Genomic DNA, 23882 nt, shown 5'->3' with positions numbered 1-23882 from the left:
ATGTCAGTTGGAGAGTAAATTAAAGTGATGCAATAAAAACTTACAGCATCTGCTATTCCCAGGTGCTAACAGATAGTTTGATTTAATTATTCACTGCACTTCAAATTTGAACATGATAGCTTGAACATAAATTAAAGGGATGCAATAAAATCTTACAACACCTGCTATTCCCTGGTACTAAAAGATTTCTATTTAATCTGTACACTTCACATACAAGCATGTCAGTTGCAGATTAAATTAAAGTGATGCAACAAAAACTTACAGCATCTGCTATTCCCAGGTGCTAACAGATAGCTTTTTTAATTAATCACTGCACTTCACATCCTAGCATGTCATCTTAAAAGTACATTAAAGTGATGCAAGAGAAGCTTACAGCATCTCGTAGTCCAAGCTGCTAACAGATAGTTTTTTGATGAATCACTGCACTTCACATTCAGGCATGTGAGTTGGAGAGTAAATGAAAGTGATGCAAAAAAAACTTACAGCATCTGCTATTCCCATGTGCTAACAGATAGTTTTTTTTTATTAATCACTGCACTTCACATTCAAGCATGTCAGTTGGAGAGTAAATTAAAGTAATGCAATAAAAACTTACAGCATCTGCTATTCCCAGGTGCTAACAGATAGTTTGATTTAATTATTCACTGCACTTCAATAATGAACATGATAGCTTGAACATAAATTAAAGGTATGCAATAAAATCTTACAGCACCTGCTATTCCCTGGTACTAAAAGATTTCTATTTAATCTGTACACTTCACATACAAGCATGTCAGTTGCAGATTAAATTAAAGTGATGCAACAAAAACTTACAGCATCTGCTATTCCCAGGTGCTAACAGATAGTTTGATTTAATTATTCACTGTACTTCAAATTTGAACATGATAGCTTGAACATAAATTAAAGGGATGCAATAAAATCTTACAGCACCTGCTATTCCCTGGTACTAAAAGATTTCTATTTAATCTGTACACTTCACATACAAGCATGTCAGTTGCAGATTAAATTAAAGTGATGCAACAAAAACTTACAGCATTTGCTATTCCCAGGTGCTAACAGATAGTTTTTTTTAAATTAATCACTGCACTTCACATCCTAGCATGTCATCTTGAAAGTAAATTAAAGTGATGCAAGAGAAGCTTACAGCATCTCGTAGTCCAAGGTGCTAACAGATAGTTTTTTGATGAATCACTGCACTTCACATTCAGGCATGTGAGTTGGAGAGTAAATGAAAGTGATGCAAGAAAAGCTTACAGCACCTGGTATTCCTAGGTAGGGTCCCACCTCAGTACAATCCAGGCCCAAGCTTGCTTAGCTTCCAAGGTCAGATGAGATTCGGCGTTCTCAAGCTGGTGTGGCCGTAAGCCTTAAACACTTAGTCAAATTGCCTAATCATAGCAAATATGATGAAAGACCAATCTGACTATTTTTTTTATTAATCCCTGCACTTGACATTCTAGAATGTTATCTTGAAAGTAAATTAAATGATGCAATAAAAGCTTACAACATCTGGTATACGGAGGCACTAACAGACAGTTTTTTTATTAATCACTGCACTTCACATTCAAGCATGTCAGTTGGAGAGTAAATTAAAGTGATGCAATAAAAACTTACAGCATCTGCTATTCCCAGGTGCTAGCAGATATTTTGATTTAATTATTCACTGCACTTCAATAATGAACATGATAGCTTGAACATAAATTAAAGGTATGCAATAAAATCTTACAGCACCTGCTATTCCCTGGTACTAAAAGATTTCTATTTAATCTGTACACTTCACATACAAGCATGTCAGTTGCAGATTAAATTAAAGTGATGCAATAAAAACTTACAGCATCTGCTATTCCCAGGTGCTAGCAGATATTTTGATTTAATTATTCACTGCACTTCAATAATGAACATGGTAGCTTGAACATAAATTAAAGGTATGCAATAAAATCTTACAGCACCTGCTATTCCCTGGTACTAAAATATTTCTATTTAATCTGTACACTTCACATACAAGCATGTCAGTTGCAGATTAAATTAAAGTGATGCAACAAAAACTTACAGCATCTGCTATTCCCAGGTGCTAACAGATAGCTTTTTTAATTAATCACTGCACTTCACATCCTAGCATGTCATCTTAGAAGTACATTAAAGTGATGCAAGAGAAGCTTACAGCATCTCGTAGTCCAAGCTGCTAACAGATAGTTTTTTGATGAATCACTGCACTTCACATTCAGGCATGTGAGTTGGAGAGTAAATGAAAGTGATGCAAAAAAAACTTACAGCATCTGCTATTGCCATGTGCTAACAGATAGTTTTTTTTTTATTAATCACTGCACTTCACATTTGAGCATGTCAGCTTGAAAGGAAATTAAAGTGATGCAAGAAAAGCTTACAGCACCTGGTATTCCTAGGTAGGGTCCCACCTCAGTACTATCCAGGCCCAAAGTTGTTTCGCTTCCAAGGTCAGATGAGATTGGGCGTTCTCAAGCTGGTGTGGCCGTAAGCCTTAAACAATTACTCAAATTGCCTAATCATAGTAAATATGATCAAAGACCAATCTGACAATTTTTTTTATTAATCCCTGCACTTGACATTCTAGAATGTTATCTTGAAAGTAAATTAAATGATGCAATAAAAGCTTACAACATCTGGTATACGGAGGCAATACGAGACAATTTTTTTATTAATCACTGCACTTCACATTCAAGCATGTCAGTTGGAGAGTAAATTAAAGTGATGCAATAAAAACTTACAGCATCTGCTATTCCCAGGTGCTAACAGATAGTTTGATTTAATTATTCACTGCACTTCAAATTTGAACATGATAGCTTGAACATAAATTAAAGGGATGCAATAAAATCTTACAGCACCTGCTATTCCCTGGTACTAAAAGATTTCTATTTAATCTGTACACTTCACATACAAGCATGTCAGTTGCAGATTAAATTAAAGTGATGCAACAAAAACTTACAGCATCTGCTATTGCCATGTGCTAACAGATAGTTTTTTTTTATTAATCACTGCACTTCACATTTGAGCATGTCAGCTTGAAAGTAAATTAAAGTGATGCAAGAGAAGCTTACAGCATCTCGTAGTCCAAGGTGCTAACAGACAGTTTTTTTATTAATCACTGCACTTCACATTCAAGCATGTCAGTTGGAGAGTAAATTAAAGTAATGCAATAAAAACTTACAGCATCTGCTATTCCCAGGTGCTAACAGATAGTTTGATTTAATTATTCACTGCACTTCAAATTTGAACATGATAGCTTGAAAATAAATTAAAGGGATGCAATAAAATCTTACAGCACCTGCTATTCCCTGGTACTAAAAGATTTCTATTTAATCTGTACACTTCACATACAAGCATGTCAGTTGCAGATTAAATTAAAGTGATGCAACAAAAACTTACAGCATCTGCTATTCCCAGGTGCTAACAGATAGTTTTTTTTAATTAATCACTGCACTTCACATCCTAGCATGTCATCTTAAAAGTAAATTAAAGTGATGCAAGAGAAGCTTACAGCATCTCGTAGTCCAAGGTGCTAACAGATAGTTTTTTGATGAATCACTGCACTTCACATTCAGGCATGTGAATTGGAGAGTAAATGAAAGTGATGCAAAAAAAACTTACAGCATCTGCTATTCCCAGGTGCTAACAGATAGTTTTTTTATTAATCACTGCACTTCACATTTGAGCATGTCAGCTTGAAAGTAAATTAAAGTGATGCAAGAAAAGCTTACAGCACCTGGTATTCCTAGGTAGGGTCCCACCTCAGTACTATCCAGGCCCAAAGTTGTTCATCTTCCAAGGTCAGATGAGATTGGGGGTTCTCAAGCTGGTGTGGCCGTAAGCCTTAAACACTTACTCAAATTGCCTAATCATAGCAAATATGATCAAAGACCAATCTGACAAGTTTTTTTATTAATCCCTGCACTTGACATTCTAGAATGTTATCTTGAAAGTAAATTAAATGATGCAATAAAAGCTTACAACATCTGGTATACGGAGGCACTAACAGACAGTTTTTTTATTAATCACTGCACTTCACATTCAAGCATGTCAGTTGGAGAGTAAATTAAAGTAATGCAATAAAAACTTACAGCATCTGCTATTCCCAGGTGCTAACAGATAGTTTGATTTAATTATTCACTGCACTTCAAATTTGAACATGATAGCTTGAAAATAAATTAAAGGGATGCAATAAAATCTTACAGCACCTGCTATTCCCTGGTACTAAAAGATTTCTATTTAATCTGTACACTTCACATACAAGCATGTCAGTTGCAGATTAAATTAAAGTGATGCAACAAAAACTTACAGCATCTGCTATTCCCAGGTGCTAACAGATAGTTTTTTTTTATTAATCACTGCACTTCACATTTGAGCATGTCAGCTTGAAAGTAAATTAAAGTGATGCAAGAGAAGCTTACAGCATCTCGCAGTCCAAGGTGCTAACAGATAGTTTTTTGATGAATCACTGCACTTCACATTCAGGCATGTGAGTTGGAGAGTAAATGAAAGTGATGCAAAAAAAACTTACAGCATCTGCTATTCCCAGGTGCTAACAGATAGTTTTTTTTATTAATCACTGCACTTCACATTTGAGCATGTCAGCTTGAAAGTAAATTAAAGTGATGCAAGAAAAGCTTACAGCACCTGGTATTCCTAGATAGGGTCCCACCTCAGTACTATCCAGGCCCAAACCTGTTTCGCTTCCAAGGTCAGATGAGACTGGTCGTTCTCAAGCTGGTGTGGCCGTAAGCCTTAAACACTTACTCTAATTGCCTAATCATAGCAAATATGATCAAAGACCAATCTGACAATTTTTTTTATTAATCCCTGCACTTGGCATTCTAGAATGTTATCTTGAAAGTAAATTAAATGATGCAATAAAAGCTTACAACATCTGGTATACGGAGGCACTAACAGACAGTTTTTTTATTAATCACTGCACTTCACATTCAAGCATGTCAGTTGGAGAGTAAATTAAAGTAATGCAATAAAAAGTTACAGCATCTGCTATTCCCAGGTGCTAACAGATAGTTTGATTTAATTATTCACTGCACTTCAAATTTGAACTTGATAGCTTGAAAATAAAATAAAGGGATGCAATAAAATCTTACAGCACCTGCTATTCCCTGGTACTAAAAGATTTCTATTTAATCTGTACACTTCACATACAAGCATGTCAGTTGCAGATTAAATTAAAGTGATGCAACAAAAATTTACAGCATCTGCTATTCCCAGGTGCTAACAGATAGTTTTTTTTAATTAATCACTACACTTCACATCCTAGCATGTCATCTTAAAAGTAAATTAAAGTGATGCAAGAGAAGCTTACAGCATCTCGTAGTCCAAGCTGCTAACAGATAGTTTTTTGATGAATCACTGCACTTCACATTCAGGCATGTGAGTTGGAGAGTAAATGAAAGTGATGCAAAAAAAACTTACAGCATCTGCTATTCCCATGTGCTAACAGATAGTTTTTTTTTATTAATCACTGCACTTCACATTTGAGCATGTCAGCTTGAAAGTAAATTAAAGTGATGCAAGAAAAGCTTACAGCACCTGGTATTCCTAGGTAGGGTCCCACCTCAGTACTATCCAGGCCCAAAGTTGTTCAGCTTCCAAGGTCAGATAAGATTGGGGGTTCTCAAGCTGGTGTGGCCGTAAGCCTTAAACACTTACTCAAATTGCCTAATCATAGCAAATATGATCAAAGACCAATCTGACAATTTTTTTTATTAATCCCTGCACTTGACATTCTAGAATGTTATCTTGAAAGTAAATTAAATGATGCAATAAAAGCTTACAACATCTGGTATACGGAGGCACTAAAAGACAGTTTTTTTATTAATCACTGCACTTCACATTCAAGCATGTCAGTTGGAGAGTAAATTAAAGTGATGCAATAAAAACTTACAGCATCTGCTATTCCCAGGTGCTAGCAGATAGTTTGATTTAATAATTCACTGCACTTCAATAATGAACATGATAGCTTGAAAATAAATTAAAGGGATGCAATAAAATCTTACAGCACCTGCTATTCCCTGGTACTAAAAGATTTCTATTTAATCTGTACACTTCACATACAAGCATGTCAGTTGCAGATTAAATTAAAGTGATGCAACAAAAACTTACAGCATCTGCTATTCCCAGGTGCTAACAGATAGTTTTTTTTAATTAATCACTGCACTTCACATCCTAGCATGTCATCTTAAAAGTACATTAAAGTGATGCAAGAGAAGCTTACAGCATCTCGTAGTCCAAGCTGCTAACAGATAGTTTTTTGATGAATCACTGCACTTCACATTCAGGCATGTGAGTTGGAGAGTAAATGAAAGTGATGCAAAAAAAACTTACAGCATCTGCTATTGCCATGTGCTAACAGATAGTTTTTTTTTATTAATCACTGCACTTCACATTTGAGCATGTCAGCTTGAAAGTAAATTAAAGTGATGCAAGAAAAGCTTACAGCACCTGGTATTCCTAGGTAGGGTCCCACCTCAGTACTATCCAGGCCCAAACTTGCTTAGCTTCCAAGGTCAGATGAGATTGGGCGTTCTCAAGCTGGTGTGGCCGTAAGCCTTAAACACTTACTCAAATTGCCTAATCATAGCAAATATGATCAAAGACCAATCTGACAAGTTTTTTTATTAATCCCTGCACTTGACATTCTAGAATGTTATCTTGAAAGTAAATTAAATGATGCAATAAAAGCTTACAACATCTGGTATACGGAGGCACTAACAGACAGTTTTTTTATTAATCACTGCACTTCACATTCAAGCATGTCAGTTGGAGAGTAAATTAAAGTAATGCAATAAAAACTTACAGCATCTGCTATTCCCAGGTGCTAACAGATAGTTTGATTTAATTATTCACTGCACTTCAATAATGAACATGATAGCTTGAACATAAATTAAAGGTATGCAATAAAATCTTACAGCACCTGCTATTCCCTGGTACTAAAAGATTTCTATTTAATCTGTACACTTCACATACAAGCATGTCAGTTGCAGATTAAATTAAAGTGATGCAACAAAAACTTACAGCATCTGCTATTCCCAGGTGCTAACAGATAGTTTGATTTAATTATTCACTGTACTTCAAATTTGAACATGATAGCTTGAACATAAATTAAAGGGATGCAATAAAATCTTACAGCACCTGCTATTCCCTGGTACTAAAAGATTTCTATTTAATCTGTACACTTCACATACAAGCATGTCAGTTGCAGATTAAATTAAAGTGATGCAACAAAAACTTACAGCATTTGCTATTCCCAGGTGCTAACAGATAGTTTTTTTTAAATTAATCACTGCACTTCACATCCTAGCATGTCATCTTGAAAGTAAATTAAAGTGATGCAAGAGAAGCTTACAGCATCTCGTAGTCCAAGGTGCTAACAGATAGTTTTTTGATGAATCACTGCACTTCACATTCAGGCATGTGAGTTGGAGAGTAAATGAAAGTGATGCAAGAAAAGCTTACAGCACCTGGTATTCCTAGGTAGGGTCCCACCTCAGTACAATCTAGGCCCAAGCTTGCTTAGCTTCCAAGGTCAGATGAGATTCGGCGTTCTCAAGCTGGTGTGGCCGTAAGCCTTAAACACTTAGTCAAATTGCCTAATCATAGCAAATATGATGAAAGACCAATCTGACTATTTTTTTTATTAATCCCTGCACTTGACATTCTAGAATGTTATCTTGAAAGTAAATTAAATGATGCAATAAAAGCTTACAACATCTGGTATACGGAGGCACTAACAGACAGTTTTTTTATTAATCACTGCACTTCACATTCAAGCATGTCAGTTGGAGAGTAAATTAAAGTGATGCAATAAAAACTTACAGCATCTGCTATTCCCAGGTGCTAGCAGATATTTTGATTTAATTATTCACTGCACTTCAATAATGAACATGATAGCTTGAACATAAATTAAAGGTATGCAATAAAATCTTACAGCACCTGCTATTCCCTGGTACTAAAAGATTTCTATTTAATCTGTACACTTCACATACAAGCATGTCAGTTGCAGATTAAATTAAAGTGATGCAATAAATACTTACAGCATCTGCTATTCCCAGGTGCTAGCAGATATTTTGATTTAATTATTCACTGCACTTCAATAATGAACATGGTAGCTTGAACATAAATTAAAGGTATGCAATAAAATCTTACAGCACCTGCTATTCCCTGGTACTAAAATATTTCTATTTAATCTGTACACTTCACATACAAGCATGTCAGTTGCAGATTAAATTAAAGTGATGCAACAAAAACTTACAGCATCTGCTATTCCCAGGTGCTAACAGATAGCTTTTTTAATTAATCACTGCACTTCACATCCTAGCATGTCATCTTAGAAGTACATTAAAGTGATGCAAGAGAAGCTTACAGCATCTCGTAGTCCAAGCTGCTAACAGATAGTTTTTTGATGAATCACTGCACTTCACATTCAGGCATGTGAGTTGGAGAGTAAATGAAAGTGATGCAAAAAAAACTTACAGCATCTGCTATTGCCATGTGCTAACAGATAGTTTTTTTTTTATTAATCACTGCACTTCACATTTGAGCATGTCAGCTTGAAAGGAAATTAAAGTGATGCAAGAAAAGCTTACAGCACCTGGTATTCCTAGGTAGGGTCCCACCTCAGTACTATCCAGGCCCAAAGTTGTTTCGCTTCCAAGGTCAGATGAGATTGGGCGTTCTCAAGCTGGTGTGGCCGTAAGCCTTAAACAATTACTCAAATTGCCTAATCATAGTAAATATGATCAAAGACCAATCTGACAATTTTTTTTATTAATCCCTGCACTTGACATTCTAGAATGTTATCTTGAAAGTAAATTAAATGATGCAATAAAAGCTTACAACATCTGGTATACGGAGGCAATACGAGACAATTTTTTTATTAATCACTGCACTTCACATTCAAGCATGTCAGTTGGAGAGTAAATTAAAGTGATGCAATAAAAACTTACAGCATCTGCTATTCCCAGGTGCTAACAGATAGTTTGATTTAATTATTCACTGCACTTCAAATTTGAACATGATAGCTTGAACATAAATTAAAGGGATGCAATAAAATCTTACAGCACCTGCTATTCCCTGGTACTAAAAGATTTCTATTTAATCTGTACACTTCACATACAAGCATGTCAGTTGCAGATTAAATTAAAGTGATGCAACAAAAACTTACAGCATCTGCTATTCCCAGGTGCTAACAGATAGTTTTTTTTTATTAATCACTGCACTTCACATTTGAGCATGTCAGCTTGAAAGTAAATTAAAGTGATGCAAGAAAAGCTTACAGCACCTGGTATTCCTAGGTAGGGTCCCACCTCAGTACTATCCAGGCCCAAAGTTGTTCAGCTTCCAAGGTCAGATAAGATTGGGGGTTCTCAAGCTGGTGTGGCCGTAAGCCTTAAACACTTACTCAAATTGCCTAATCATAGCAAATATGATCAAAGACCAATCTGACAATTTTTTTTATTAATCCCTGCACTTGACATTCTAGAATGTTATCTTGAAAGTAAATTAAATGATGCAATAAAAGCTTACAACATCTGGTATACGGAGGCACTAAAAGACAGTTTTTTTATTAATCACTGCACTTCACATTCAAGCATGTCAGTTGGAGAGTAAATTAAAGTGATGCAATAAAAACTTACAGCATCTGCTATTCCCAGGTGCTAGCAGATAGTTTGATTTAATAATTCACTGCACTTCAATAATGAACATGATAGCTTGAAAATAAATTAAAGGGATGCAATAAAATCTTACAGCACCTGCTATTCCCTGGTACTAAAAGATTTCTATTTAATCTGTACACTTCACATACAAGCATGTCAGTTGCAGATTAAATTAAAGTGATGCAACAAAAACTTACAGCATCTGCTATTCCCAGGTGCTAACAGATAGTTTTTTTTAATTAATCACTGCACTTCACATCCTAGCATGTCATCTTAAAAGTAAATTAAAGTGATGCAAGAGAAGCTTACAGCATCTCGTAGTCCAAGGTGCTAATAGATAGTTTTTGATGAATCACTGCACTTCACATTCAGGCATGTGAGTTGGAGAGTAAATGAAAGTGATGCAAAAAAAACTTACAGCATCTGCTATTCCCAGGTGCTAACAGATAGTTTTTTTTATTAATCACTGCACTTCACATTTGAGCATGTCAGCTTGAAAGTAAATTAAAGTGATGCAAGAAAAGCTTACAGCACCTGGTATTCCTAGATAGGGTCCCACCTCAGTACTATCCAGGCCCAAACCTGTTTCGCTTCCAAGGTCAGATGAGACTGGTCGTTCTCAAGCTGGTGTGGCCGTAAGCCTTAAACACTTACTCTAATTGCCTAATCATAGCAAATATGATCAAAGACCAATCTGACAATTTTTTTTATTAATCCCTGCACTTGACATTCTAGAATGTTATCTTGAAAGTAAATTAAATGATGCAATAAAAGCTTACAACATCTGGTATACGGAGGCACTAAAAGACAGTTTTTTTATTAATCACTGCACTTCACATTCAAGCATGTCAGTTGGAGAGTAAATTAAAGTGATGCAATAAAAACTTACAGCATCTGCTATTCCCAGGTGCTAGCAGATAGTTTGATTTAATTATTCACTGCACTTCAATAATGAACATGATAGCTTGAAAATAAATTAAAGGGATGCAATAAAATCTTACAGCACCTGCTATTCCCTGGTACTAAAAGATTTCTATTTAATCTGTACACTTCACATACAAGCATGTCAGTTGCAGATTAATTTAAAGTGATGCAACAAAAACTTACAGCATCTGCTATTCCCAGGTGCTAACAGATAGCTTTTTTAATTAATCACTGCACTTCACATCCTAGCATGTCATCTTAAAAGTACATTAAAGTGATGCAAGAGAAGCTTACAGCATCTCGTAGTCCAAGCTGCTAACAGATAGTTTTTTGATGAATCACTGCACTTCACATTCAGGCATGTGAGTTGGAGAGTAAATGAAAGTGATGCAAAAAAAACTTACAGCATCTGCTATTGCCATGTGCTAACAGATAGTTTTTTTTTATTAATCACTGCACTTCACATTTGAGCATGTCAGCTTGAAAGTAAATTAAAGTGATGCAAGAAAAGCTTACAGCACCTGGTATTCCTAGGTAGGGTCCCACCTCAGTACTATCCAGGCCCAAACTTGCTTAGCTTCCAAGGTCAGATGAGATTGGGCGTTCTCAAGCTGGTGTGGCCGTAAGCCTTAAACACTTACTCAAATTGCCTAATCATAGCAAATATGATCAAAGACCAATCTGACAAGTTTTTTTATTAATCCCTGCACTTGACATTCTAGAATGTTATCTTGAAAGTAAATTAAATGATGCAATAAAAGCTTACAACATCTGGTATACGGAGGCACTAACAGACAGTTTTTTTATTAATCACTGCACTTCACATTCAAGCATGTCAGTTGGAGAGTAAATTAAAGTAATGCAATAAAAACTTACAGCATCTGCTATTCCCAGGTGCTAACAGATAGTTTGATTTAATTATTCACTGCACTTCAATAATGAACATGATAGCTTGAACATAAATTAAAGGTATGCAATAAAATCTTACAGCACCTGCTATTCCCTGGTACTAAAAGATTTCTATTTAATCTGTACACTTCACATACAAGCATGTCAGTTGCAGATTAAATTAAAGTGATGCAACAAAAACTTACAGCATCTGCTATTCCCAGGTGCTAACAGATAGTTTGATTTAATTATTCACTGTACTTCAAATTTGAACATGATAGCTTGAACATAAATTAAAGGGATGCAATAAAATCTTACAGCACCTGCTATTCCCTGGTACTAAAAGATTTCTATTTAATCTGTACACTTCACATACAAGCATGTCAGTTGCAGATTAAATTAAAGTGATGCAACAAAAACTTACAGCATTTGCTATTCCCAGGTGCTAACAGATAGTTTTTTTTAAATTAATCACTGCACTTCACATCCTAGCATGTCATCTTGAAAGTAAATTAAAGTGATGCAAGAGAAGCTTACAGCATCTCGTAGTCCAAGGTGCTAACAGATAGTTTTTTGATGAATCACTGCACTTCACATTCAGGCATGTGAGTTGGAGAGTAAATGAAAGTGATGCAAGAAAAGCTTACAGCACCTGGTATTCCTAGGTAGGGTCCCACCTCAGTACAATCTAGGCCCAAGCTTGCTTAGCTTCCAAGGTCAGATGAGATTCGGCGTTCTCAAGCTGGTGTGGCCGTAAGCCTTAAACACTTAGTCAAATTGCCTAATCATAGCAAATATGATGAAAGACCAATCTGACTATTTTTTTTATTAATCCCTGCACTTGACATTCTAGAATGTTATCTTGAAAGTAAATTAAATGATGCAATAAAAGCTTACAACATCTGGTATACGGAGGCACTAACAGACAGTTTTTTTATTAATCACTGCACTTCACATTCAAGCATGTCAGTTGGAGAGTAAATTAAAGTGATGCAATAAAAACTTACAGCATCTGCTATTCCCAGGTGCTAGCAGATATTTTGATTTAATTATTCACTGCACTTCAATAATGAACATGATAGCTTGAACATAAATTAAAGGTATGCAATAAAATCTTACAGCACCTGCTATTCCCTGGTACTAAAAGATTTCTATTTAATCTGTACACTTCACATACAAGCATGTCAGTTGCAGATTAAATTAAAGTGATGCAATAAATACTTACAGCATCTGCTATTCCCAGGTGCTAGCAGATATTTTGATTTAATTATTCACTGCACTTCAATAATGAACATGGTAGCTTGAACATAAATTAAAGGTATGCAATAAAATCTTACAGCACCTGCTATTCCCTGGTACTAAAATATTTCTATTTAATCTGTACACTTCACATACAAGCATGTCAGTTGCAGATTAAATTAAAGTGATGCAACAAAAACTTACAGCATCTGCTATTCCCAGGTGCTAACAGATAGCTTTTTTAATTAATCACTGCACTTCACATCCTAGCATGTCATCTTAGAAGTACATTAAAGTGATGCAAGAGAAGCTTACAGCATCTCGTAGTCCAAGCTGCTAACAGATAGTTTTTTGATGAATCACTGCACTTCACATTCAGGCATGTGAGTTGGAGAGTAAATGAAAGTGATGCAAAAAAAACTTACAGCATCTGCTATTGCCATGTGCTAACAGATAGTTTTTTTTTTATTAATCACTGCACTTCACATTTGAGCATGTCAGCTTGAAAGGAAATTAAAGTGATGCAAGAAAAGCTTACAGCACCTGGTATTCCTAGGTAGGGTCCCACCTCAGTACTATCCAGGCCCAAAGTTGTTTCGCTTCCAAGGTCAGATGAGATTGGGCGTTCTCAAGCTGGTGTGGCCGTAAGCCTTAAACAATTACTCAAATTGCCTAATCATAGTAAATATGATCAAAGACCAATCTGACAATTTTTTTTATTAATCCCTGCACTTGACATTCTAGAATGTTATCTTGAAAGTAAATTAAATGATGCAATAAAAGCTTACAACATCTGGTATACGGAGGCAATACGAGACAATTTTTTTATTAATCACTGCACTTCACATTCAAGCATGTCAGTTGGAGAGTAAATTAAAGTGATGCAATAAAAACTTACAGCATCTGCTATTCCCAGGTGCTAACAGATAGTTTGATTTAATTATTCACTGCACTTCAAATTTGAACATGATAGCTTGAACATAAATTAAAGGGATGCAATAAAATCTTACAGCACCTGCTATTCCCTGGTACTAAAAGATTTCTATTTAATCTGTACACTTCACATACAAGCATGTCAGTTGCAGATTAAATTAAAGTGATGCAACAAAAACTTACAGCATCTGCTATTGCCATGTGCTAACAGATAGTTTTTTTTTATTAATCACTGCACTTCACATTTGAGCATGTCAGCTTGAAAGTAAATTAAAGTGATGCAAGAGAAGCTTACAGCATCTCGTAGTCCAAGGTGCTAACAGACAGTTTTTTTATTAATCACTGCACTTCACATTCAAGCATGTCAGTTGGAGAGTAAATTAAAGTAATGCAATAAAAACTTACAGCATCTGCTATTCCCAGGTGCTAACAGATAGTTTGATTTAATTATTCACTGCACTTCAAATTTGAACATGATAGCTTGAAAATAAATTAAAGGGATGCAATAAAATCTTACAGCACCTGCTATTCCCTGGTACTAAAAGATTTCTATTTAATCTGTACACTTCACATACAAGCATGTCAGTTGCAGATTAAATTAAAGTGATGCAACAAAAACTTACAGCATCTGCTATTCCCAGGTGCTAACAGATAGTTTTTTTTAATTAATCACTGCACTTCACATCCTAGCATGTCATCTTAAAAGTAAATTAAAGTGATGCAAGAGAAGCTTACAGCATCTCGTAGTCCAAGGTGCTAACAGATAGTTTTTTGATGAATCACTGCACTTCACATTCAGGCATGTGAATTGGAGAGTAAATGAAAGTGATGCAAAAAAAACTTACAGCATCTGCTATTCCCAGGTGCTAACAGATAGTTTTTTTATTAATCACTGCACTTCACATTTGAGCATGTCAGCTTGAAAGTAAATTAAAGTGATGCAAGAAAAGCTTACAGCACCTGGTATTCCTAGGTAGGGTCCCACCTCAGTACTATCCAGGCCCAAAGTTGTTCATCTTCCAAGGTCAGATGAGATTGGGGGTTCTCAAGCTGGTGTGGCCGTAAGCCTTAAACACTTACTCAAATTGCCTAATCATAGCAAATATGATCAAAGACCAATCTGACAAGTTTTTTTATTAATCCCTGCACTTGACATTCTAGAATGTTATCTTGAAAGTAAATTAAATGATGCAATAAAAGCTTACAACATCTGGTATACGGAGGCACTAACAGACAGTTTTTTTATTAATCACTGCACTTCACATTCAAGCATGTCAGTTGGAGAGTAAATTAAAGTAATGCAATAAAAACTTACAGCATCTGCTATTCCCAGGTGCTAACAGATAGTTTGATTTAATTATTCACTGCACTTCAAATTTGAACATGATAGCTTGAAAATAAATTAAAGGGATGCAATAAAATCTTACAGCACCTGCTATTCCCTGGTACTAAAAGATTTCTATTTAATCTGTACACTTCACATACAAGCATGTCAGTTGCAGATTAAATTAAAGTGATGCAACAAAAACTTACAGCATCTGCTATTCCCAGGTGCTAACAGATAGTTTTTTTTTATTAATCACTGCACTTCACATTTGAGCATGTCAGCTTGAAAGTAAATTAAAGTGATGCAAGAGAAGCTTACAGCATCTCGCAGTCCAAGGTGCTAACAGATAGTTTTTTGATGAATCACTGCACTTCACATTCAGGCATGTGAGTTGGAGAGTAAATGAAAGTGATGCAAAAAAAACTTACAGCATCTGCTATTCCCAGGTGCTAACAGATAGTTTTTTTTATTAATCACTGCACTTCACATTTGAGCATGTCAGCTTGAAAGTAAATTAAAGTGATGCAAGAAAAGCTTACAGCACCTGGTATTCCTAGATAGGGTCCCACCTCAGTACTATCCAGGCCCAAACCTGTTTCGCTTCCAAGGTCAGATGAGACTGGTCGTTCTCAAGCTGGTGTGGCCGTAAGCCTTAAACACTTACTCTAATTGCCTAATCATAGCAAATATGATCAAAGACCAATCTGACAATTTTTTTTATTAATCCCTGCACTTGACATTCTAGAATGTTATCTTGAAAGTAAATTAAATGATGCAATAAAAGCTTACAACATCTGGTATACGGAGGCACTAACAGACAGTTTTTTTATTAATCACTGCACTTCACATTCAAGCATGTCAGTTGGAGAGTAAATTAAAGTAATGCAATAAAAAGTTACAGCATCTGCTATTCCCAGGTGCTAACAGATAGTTTGATTTAATTATTCACTGCACTTCAAATTTGAACTTGATAGCTTGAAAATAAAATAAAGGGATGCAATAAAATCTTACAGCACCTGCTATTCCCTGGTACTAAAAGATTTCTATTTAATCTGTACACTTCACATACAAGCATGTCAGTTGCAGATTAAATTAAAGTGATGCAACAAAAACTTACAGCATCTGCTATTCCCAGGTGCTAACAGATAGTTTTTTTTAATTAATCACTACACTTCACATCCTAGCATGTCATCTTAAAAGTAAATTAAAGTGATGCAAGAGAAGCTTACAGCATCTCGTAGTCCAAGCTGCTAACAGATAGTTTTTTGATGAATCACTGCACTTCACATTCAGGCATGTGAGTTGGAGAGTAAATGAAAGTGATGCAAAAAAAACTTACAGCATCTGCTATTCCCATGTGCTAACAGATAGTTTTTTTTTATTAATCACTGCACTTCACATTTGAGCATGTCAGCTTGAAAGTAAATTAAAGTGATGCAAGAAAAGCTTACAGCACCTGGTATTCCTAGGTAGGGTCCCACCTCAGTACTATCCAGGCCCAAAGTTGTTCAGCTTCCAAGGTCAGATAAGATTGGGGGTTCTCAAGCTGGTGTGGCCGTAAGCCTTAAACACTTACTCAAATTGCCTAATCATAGCAAATATGATCAAAGACCAATCTGACAATTTTTTTTATTAATCCCTGCACTTGACATTCTAGAATGTTATCTTGAAAGTAAATTAAATGATGCAATAAAAGCTTACAACATCTGGTATACGGAGGCACTAAAAGACAGTTTTTTTATTAATCACTGCACTTCACATTCAAGCATGTCAGTTGGAGAGTAAATTAAAGTGATGCAATAAAAACTTACAGCATCTGCTATTCCCAGGTGCTAGCAGATAGTTTGATTTAATAATTCACTGCACTTCAATAATGAACATGATAGCTTGAAAATAAATTAAAGGGATGCAATAAAATCTTACAGCACCTGCTATTCCCTGGTACTAAAAGATTTCTATTTAATCTGTACACTTCACATACAAGCATGTCAGTTGCAGATTAAATTAAAGTGATGCAACAAAAACTTACAGCATCTGCTATTCCCAGGTGCTAACAGATAGTTTTTTTTAATTAATCACTGCACTTCACATCCTAGCATGTCATCTTAAAAGTAAATTAAAGTGATGCAAGAGAAGCTTACAGCATCTCGTAGTCCAAGGTGCTAATAGATAGTTTTTGATGAATCACTGCACTTCACATTCAGGCATGTGAGTTGGAGAGTAAATGAAAGTGATGCAAAAAAAACTTACAGCATCTGCTATTCCCAGGTGCTAACAGATAGTTTTTTTTATTAATCACTGCACTTCACATTTGAGCATGTCAGCTTGAAAGTAAATTAAAGTGATGCAAGAAAAGCTTACAGCACCTGGTATTCCTAGATAGGGTCCCACCTCAGTACTATCCAGGCCCAAACCTGTTTCGCTTCCAAGGTCAGATGAGACTGGTCGTTCTCAAGCTGGTGTGGCCGTAAGCCTTAAACACTTACTCTAATTGCCTAATCATAGCAAATATGATCAAAGACCAATCTGACAATTTTTTTTATTAATCCCTGCACTTGACATTCTAGAATGTTATCTTGAAAGTAAATTAAATGATGCAATAAAAGCTTACAACATCTGGTATACGGAGGCACTAAAAGACAGTTTTTTTATTAATCACTGCACTTCACATTCAAGCATGTCAGTTGGAGAGTAAATTAAAGTGATGCAATAAAAACTTACAGCATCTGCTATTCCCAGGTGCTAGCAGATAGTTTGATTTAATTATTCACTGCACTTCAATAATGAACATGATAGCTTGAAAATAAATTAAAGGGATGCAATAAAATCTTACAGCACCTGCTATTCCCTGGTACTAAAAGATTTCTATTTAATCTGTACACTTCACATACAAGCATGTCAGTTGCAGATTAAATTAAAGTGATGCAACAAAAACTTACAGCATCTGCTATTCCCAGGTGCTAACAGATAGTTTTTTTTAATTAATCACTACACTTCACATCCTAGCATGTCATCTTAAAAGTAAATTAAAGTGATGCAAGAGAAGCTTACAGCATCTCGTAGTCCAAGCTGCTAACAGATAGTTTTTTGATGAATCACTTCACTTCACATTCAGGCATGTGAGTTGGAGAGTAAATGAAAGTGATGCAAAAAAAACTTACAGCATCTGCTATTCCCATGTGCTAACAGATAGTTTTTTTTTATTAATCACTGCACTTCACATTTGAGCATGTCAGCTTGAAAGTAAATTAAAGTGATGCAAGAAAAGCTTACAGCACCTGGTATTCCTAGGTAGGGTCCCACCTCAGTACTATCCAGGCCCAAAGTTGTTCAGCTTCCAAGGTCAGATAAGATTGGGGGTTCTCAAGCTGGTGTGGCCGTAAGCCTTAAACACTTACTCAAATTGCCTAATCATAGCAAATATGATCAAAGACCAATCTGACAATTTTTTTTATTAATCCCTGCACTTGACATTCTAGAATGTTATCTTGAAAGTAAATTAAATGATGCAATAAAAGCTTACAACATCTGGTATACGGAGGCACTAAAAGACAGTTTTTTTATTAATCACTGCACTTCACATTCAAGCATGTCAGTTGGAGAGTAAATTAAAGTGATGCAATAAAAACTTACAGCATCTGCTATTCCCAGGTGCTAGCAGATAGTTTGATTTAATAATTCACTGCACTTCAATAATGAACATGATAGCTTGAAAATAAATTAAAGGGATGCAATAAAATCTTACAGCACCTGCTATTCCCTGGTACTAAAAGATTTCTATTTAATCTGTACACTTCACATACAAGCATGTCAGTTGCAGATTAAATTAAAGTGATGCAACAAAAACTTACAGCATCTGCTATTCCCAGGTGCTAACAGATAGTTTTTTTTAATTAATCACTGCACTTCACATCCTAGCATGTCATCTTAAAAGTAAATTAAAGTGATGCAAGAGAAGCTTACAGCATCTCGTAGTCCAAGGTGCTAATAGATAGTTTTTGATGAATCACTGCACTTCACATTCAGGCATGTGAGTTGGAGAGTAAATGAAAGTGATGCAAAAAAAACTTACAGCATCTGCTATTCCCAGGTGCTAACAGATAGTTTTTTTTATTAATCACTGCACTTCACATTTGAGCATGTCAGCTTGAAAGTAAATTAAAGTGATGCAAGAAAAGCTTACAGCACCTGGTATTCCTAGATAGGGTCCCACCTCAGTACTATCCAGGCCCAAACCTGTTTCGCTTCCAAGGTCAGATGAGACTGGTCGTTCTCAAGCTGGTGTGGCCGTAAGCCTTAAACACTTACTCTAATTGCCTAATCATAGCAAATATGATCAAAGACCAATCTGACAATTTTTTTTATTAATCCCTGCACTTGACATTCTAGAATGTTATCTTGAAAGTAAATTAAATGATGCAATAAAAGCTTACAACATCTGGTATACGGAGGCACTAAAAGACAGTTTTTTTATTAATCACTGCACTTCACATTCAAGCATGTCAGTTGGAGAGTAAATTAAAGTGATGCAATAAAAACTTACAGCATCTGCTATTCCCAGGTGCTAGCAGATAGTTTGATTTAATTATTCACTGCACTTCAATAATGAACATGATAGCTTGAAAATAAATTAAAGGGATGCAATAAAATCTTACAGCACCTGCTATTCCCTGGTACTAAAAGATTTCTATTTAATCTGTACACTTCACATACAAGCATGTCAGTTGCAGATTAAATTAAAGTGATGCAACAAAAACTTACAGCATCTGCTATTCCCAGGTGCTAACAGATAGTTTTTTTTAATTAATCACTACACTTCACATCCTAGCATGTCATCTTAAAAGTAAATTAAAGTGATGCAAGAGAAGCTTACAGCATCTCGTAGTCCAAGCTGCTAACAGATAGTTTTTTGATGAATCACTTCACTTCACATTCAGGCATGTGAGTTGGAGAGTAAATGAAAGTGATGCAAAAAAAACTTACAGCATCTGCTATTCCCATGTGCTAACAGATAGTTTTTTTTTATTAATCACTGCACTTCACATTTGAGCATGTCAGCTTGAAAGTAAATTAAAGTGATGCAAGAAAAGCTTACAGCACCTGGTATTCCTAGGTAGGGTCCCACCTCAGTACTATCCAGGCCCAAAGTTGTTCAGCTTCCAAGGTCAGATAAGATTGGGGGTTCTCAAGCTGGTGTGGCCGTAAGCCTTAAACACTTACTCAAATTGCCTAATCATAGCAAATATGATCAAAGACCAATCTGACAATTTTTTTTATTAATCCCTGCACTTGACATTCTAGAATGTTATCTTGAAAGTAAATTAAATGATGCAATAAAAGCTTACAACATCTGGTATACGGAGGCACTAAAAGACAGTTTTTTTATTAATCACTGCACTTCACATTCAAGCATGTCAGTTGGAGAGTAAATTAAAGTGATGCAATAAAAACTTACAGCATCTGCTATTCCCAGGTGCTAGCAGATAGTTTGATTTAATAATTCACTGCACTTCAATAATGAACATGATAGCTTGAAAATAAATTAAAGGGATGCAATAAAATCTTACAGCACCTGCTATTCCCTGGTACTAAAAGATTTCTATTTAATCTGTACACTTCACATACAAGCATGTCAGTTGCAGATTAAATTAAAGTGATGCAACAAAAACTTACAGCATCTGCTATTCCCAGGTGCTAACAGATAGTTTTTTTTAATTAATCACTGCACTTCACATCCTAGCATGTCATCTTAAAAGTAAATTAAAGTGATGCAAGAGAAGCTTACAGCATCTCGTAGTCCAAGGTGCTAATAGATAGTTTTTGATGAATCACTGCACTTCACATTCAGGCATGTGAGTTGGAGAGTAAATGAAAGTGATGCAAAAAAAACTTACAGCATCTGCTATTCCCAGGTGCTAACAGATAGTTTTTTTTATTAATCACTGCACTTCACATTTGAGCATGTCAGCTTGAAAGTAAATTAAAGTGATGCAAGAAAAGCTTACAGCACCTGGTATTCCTAGATAGGGTCCCACCTCAGTACTATCCAGGCCCAAACCTGTTTCGCTTCCAAGGTCAGATGAGACTGGTCGTTCTCAAGCTGGTGTGGCCGTAAGCCTTAAACACTTACTCTAATTGCCTAATCATAGCAAATATGATCAAAGACCAATCTGACAATTTTTTTTATTAATCCCTGCACTTGACATTCTAGAATGTTATCTTGAAAGTAAATTAAATGATGCAATAAAAGCTTACAACATCTGGTATACGGAGGCACTAAAAGACAGTTTTTTTATTAATCACTGCACTTCACATTCAAGCATGTCAGTTGGAGAGTAAATTAAAGTGATGCAATAAAAACTTACAGCATCTGCTATTCCCAGGTGCTAGCAGATAGTTTGATTTAATTATTCACTGCACTTCAATAATGAACATGATAGCTTGAAAATAAATTAAAGGGATGCAATAAAATCTTACAGCACCTGCTATTCCCTGGTACTAAAAGATTTCTATTTAATCTGTAGACTTCACATACAAGCATGTCAGTTGCAGATTAAATTAAAGTGATGCAACAAAAACTTACAGCATCTGCTATTCCCAGGTGCTAACAGATAGTTTTTTTTAATTAATCACTACACTTCACATCCTAGCATGTCATCTTAAAAGTAAATTAAAGTGATGCAAGAGAAGCTTACAGCATCTCGTAGTCCAAGCTGCTAACAGATAGTTTTTTGATGAATCACTTCACTTCACATTCAGGCATGTGAGTTGGAGAGTAAATGAAAGTGATGCAAAAAAAACTTACAGCATCTGCTATTCCCATGTGCTAACAGATAGTTTTTTTTTATTAATCACTGCACTTCACATTTGAGCATGTCAGCTTGAAAGTAAATTAAAGTGATGCAAGAAAAGCTTACAGCACCTGGTATTCCTAGGTAGGGTCCCACCTCAGTACTATCCAGGCCCAAAGTTGTTCAGCTTCCAAGGTCAGATGAGACTGGTCGTTCTCAAGCTGGTGTGGCCGTAAGCCTTAAACACTTACTCTAATTGCCTAATCATAGCAAATATGATCAAAGACCAATCTGACAATTTTTTTTATTAATCCCTGCACTTGACATTCTAGAATGTTATCTTGAAAGTAAATTAAATGATGCAATAAAAGCTTACAACATCTGGTATACGGAGGCACTAAAAGACAGTTTTTTTATTAATCACTGCACTTCACATTCAAGCATGTCAGTTGGAGAGTAAATTAAAGTGATGCAATAAAAACTTACAGCATCTGCTATTCCCAGGTGCTAGCAGATAGTTTGATTTAATTATTCACTGCACTTCAATAATGAACATGATAGCTTGAAAATAAATTAAAGGGATGCAATAAAATCTTACAGCACCTGCTATTCCCTGGTTCTAAAAGATTTCTATTTAATCTGTACACTTCACATACAAGCATGTCAGTTGCAGATTAAATTAAAGTGATGCAACAAAAACTTACAGCATCTGCTATTCCCAGGTGCTAACAGATAGTTTTTTTTAATTAATCACTGCACTTCACATCCTAGCATGTCATCTTAAAAGTAAATTAAAGTGATGCAAGAGAAGCTTACAGCATCTCGTAGTCCAAGGTGCTAACAGATAGTTTTTTGATGAATCACTGCACTTCACATTCAGGCATGTGAGTTGGAGAGTAAATGAAAGTGATGCAAAAAAAACTTACAGCACCTGGTATTCCCAGGTGCTAACCGATAGTTTGAGTTAATTATTCACTGCACTTCAAATTTGAACATGATAGCTTGAACATAAATTAAAGGGATGCAATACAATCTTACAGCACCTGCTATTCCCTGGTACTAAAAGATTTCTATTTAATCTGTACACTTCACATACAAGCATGTCAGTTGCAGATTAAATTAAAGTGATGCAACAAAAACTTACAGCATCTGCTATTCCCAGGTGCTAACAGATAGTTTTTTTTAATTAATCACTGCACTTCACATCCTAGCATGTCATCTTAAAAGTAAATTAAAGTGATGCAAGAGAAGCTTACAGCATCTCGTAGTCCAAGGTGCTAATAGATAGTTTTTGATGAATCACTGCACTTCACATTCAGGCATGTGAGTTGGAGAGTAAATGAAAGTGATGCAAAAAAAACTTACAGCATCTGCTATTCCCAGGTGCTAACAGATAGTTTTTTTTATTAATCACTGCACTTCACATTTGAGCATGTCAGCTTGAAAGTAAATTAAAGTGATGCAAGAAAAGCTTACAGCACCTGGTATTCCTAGATAGGGTCCCACCTCAGTACTATCCAGGCCCAAACCTGTTTCGCTTCCAAGGTCAGATGAGACTGGTCGTTCTCAAGCTGGTGTGGCCGTAAGCCTTAAACACTTACTCTAATTGCCTAATCATAGCAAATATGATCAAAGACCAATCTGACAATTTTTTTTATTAATCCCTGCACTTGACATTCTAGAATGTTATCTTGAAAGTAAATTAAATGATGCAATAAAAGCTTACAACATCTGGTATACGGAGGCACTAAAAGACAGTTTTTTTATTAATCACTGCACTTCACATTCAAGCATGTCAGTTGGAGAGTAAATTAAAGTGATGCAATAAAAACTTACAGCATCTGCTATTCCCAGGTGCTAGCAGATAGTTTGATTTAATTATTCACTGCACTTCAATAATGAACATGATAGCTTGAAAATAAATTAAAGGGATGCAATAAAATCTTACAGCACCTGCTATTCCCTGGTTCTAAAAGATTTCTATTTAATCTGTACACTTCACATACAAGCTTGTCAGTTGCAGATTAAAGTAAAGTGATGCAACAAAAACTTACAGCATCTGCTATTCCCAGGTGCTAATAGATAGTTTTT

The 23882-nt window shown here is 35.6% G+C and overlaps 2 non-coding genes and 21 pseudogenes across 2 annotated transcripts; all 23 read right to left on the bottom strand.

Moving 5' to 3' along the window:
• Window positions 1–1247: 1247 nt before the first annotated feature.
• LOC145648756 (5S ribosomal RNA) lies at window positions 1248–1366 on the bottom strand (annotated as a pseudogene).
• A 1011-nt stretch (window positions 1367–2377) lies between these two features.
• On the bottom strand, window positions 2378–2496 carry LOC145650137 (5S ribosomal RNA; annotated as a pseudogene).
• Window positions 2497–3727: 1231 nt separating this feature from the next.
• LOC145644122 (5S ribosomal RNA) lies at window positions 3728–3846 on the bottom strand (annotated as a pseudogene).
• A 792-nt stretch (window positions 3847–4638) lies between these two features.
• Window positions 4639–4757, bottom strand: LOC145644104 (5S ribosomal RNA; annotated as a pseudogene).
• A 793-nt stretch (window positions 4758–5550) lies between these two features.
• Window positions 5551–5669, bottom strand: LOC145644849 (5S ribosomal RNA; annotated as a pseudogene).
• A 793-nt stretch (window positions 5670–6462) lies between these two features.
• On the bottom strand, window positions 6463–6581 carry LOC145650141 (5S ribosomal RNA). Its single transcript, XR_014116667.1, has one exon. It is a non-coding gene; the product is annotated as a 5S ribosomal RNA (ribosomal RNA).
• A 900-nt stretch (window positions 6582–7481) lies between these two features.
• On the bottom strand, window positions 7482–7600 carry LOC145650171 (5S ribosomal RNA; annotated as a pseudogene).
• A 1011-nt stretch (window positions 7601–8611) lies between these two features.
• Window positions 8612–8730, bottom strand: LOC145650136 (5S ribosomal RNA; annotated as a pseudogene).
• Window positions 8731–9301: 571 nt separating this feature from the next.
• Window positions 9302–9420, bottom strand: LOC145644848 (5S ribosomal RNA; annotated as a pseudogene).
• Window positions 9421–10211: 791 nt separating this feature from the next.
• LOC145644102 (5S ribosomal RNA) lies at window positions 10212–10330 on the bottom strand (annotated as a pseudogene).
• A 792-nt stretch (window positions 10331–11122) lies between these two features.
• On the bottom strand, window positions 11123–11241 carry LOC145650130 (5S ribosomal RNA). Its single transcript, XR_014116666.1, has one exon. It is a non-coding gene; the product is annotated as a 5S ribosomal RNA (ribosomal RNA).
• A 900-nt stretch (window positions 11242–12141) lies between these two features.
• On the bottom strand, window positions 12142–12260 carry LOC145650170 (5S ribosomal RNA; annotated as a pseudogene).
• Window positions 12261–13271: 1011 nt separating this feature from the next.
• Window positions 13272–13390, bottom strand: LOC145650135 (5S ribosomal RNA; annotated as a pseudogene).
• Window positions 13391–14621: 1231 nt separating this feature from the next.
• LOC145644121 (5S ribosomal RNA) lies at window positions 14622–14740 on the bottom strand (annotated as a pseudogene).
• Window positions 14741–15532: 792 nt separating this feature from the next.
• LOC145644101 (5S ribosomal RNA) lies at window positions 15533–15651 on the bottom strand (annotated as a pseudogene).
• A 793-nt stretch (window positions 15652–16444) lies between these two features.
• On the bottom strand, window positions 16445–16563 carry LOC145644846 (5S ribosomal RNA; annotated as a pseudogene).
• A 791-nt stretch (window positions 16564–17354) lies between these two features.
• On the bottom strand, window positions 17355–17473 carry LOC145644100 (5S ribosomal RNA; annotated as a pseudogene).
• Window positions 17474–18266: 793 nt separating this feature from the next.
• Window positions 18267–18385, bottom strand: LOC145644845 (5S ribosomal RNA; annotated as a pseudogene).
• Window positions 18386–19176: 791 nt separating this feature from the next.
• LOC145644099 (5S ribosomal RNA) lies at window positions 19177–19295 on the bottom strand (annotated as a pseudogene).
• A 793-nt stretch (window positions 19296–20088) lies between these two features.
• Window positions 20089–20207, bottom strand: LOC145644844 (5S ribosomal RNA; annotated as a pseudogene).
• A 791-nt stretch (window positions 20208–20998) lies between these two features.
• Window positions 20999–21117, bottom strand: LOC145644098 (5S ribosomal RNA; annotated as a pseudogene).
• Window positions 21118–21910: 793 nt separating this feature from the next.
• On the bottom strand, window positions 21911–22029 carry LOC145645331 (5S ribosomal RNA; annotated as a pseudogene).
• A 1231-nt stretch (window positions 22030–23260) lies between these two features.
• Window positions 23261–23379, bottom strand: LOC145644097 (5S ribosomal RNA; annotated as a pseudogene).
• Window positions 23380–23882: the final 503 nt, after the last annotated feature.

Source organism: Electrophorus electricus, chromosome 13 (assembly GCF_041902795.1).
Source record: "Electrophorus electricus isolate QZ-2024a chromosome 13, ASM4190279v1, whole genome shotgun sequence".
NCBI lineage: Eukaryota > Metazoa > Chordata > Actinopteri > Gymnotiformes > Gymnotidae > Electrophorus > Electrophorus electricus.
This window is presented reverse-complemented; position numbering and strand designations above follow the sequence as displayed.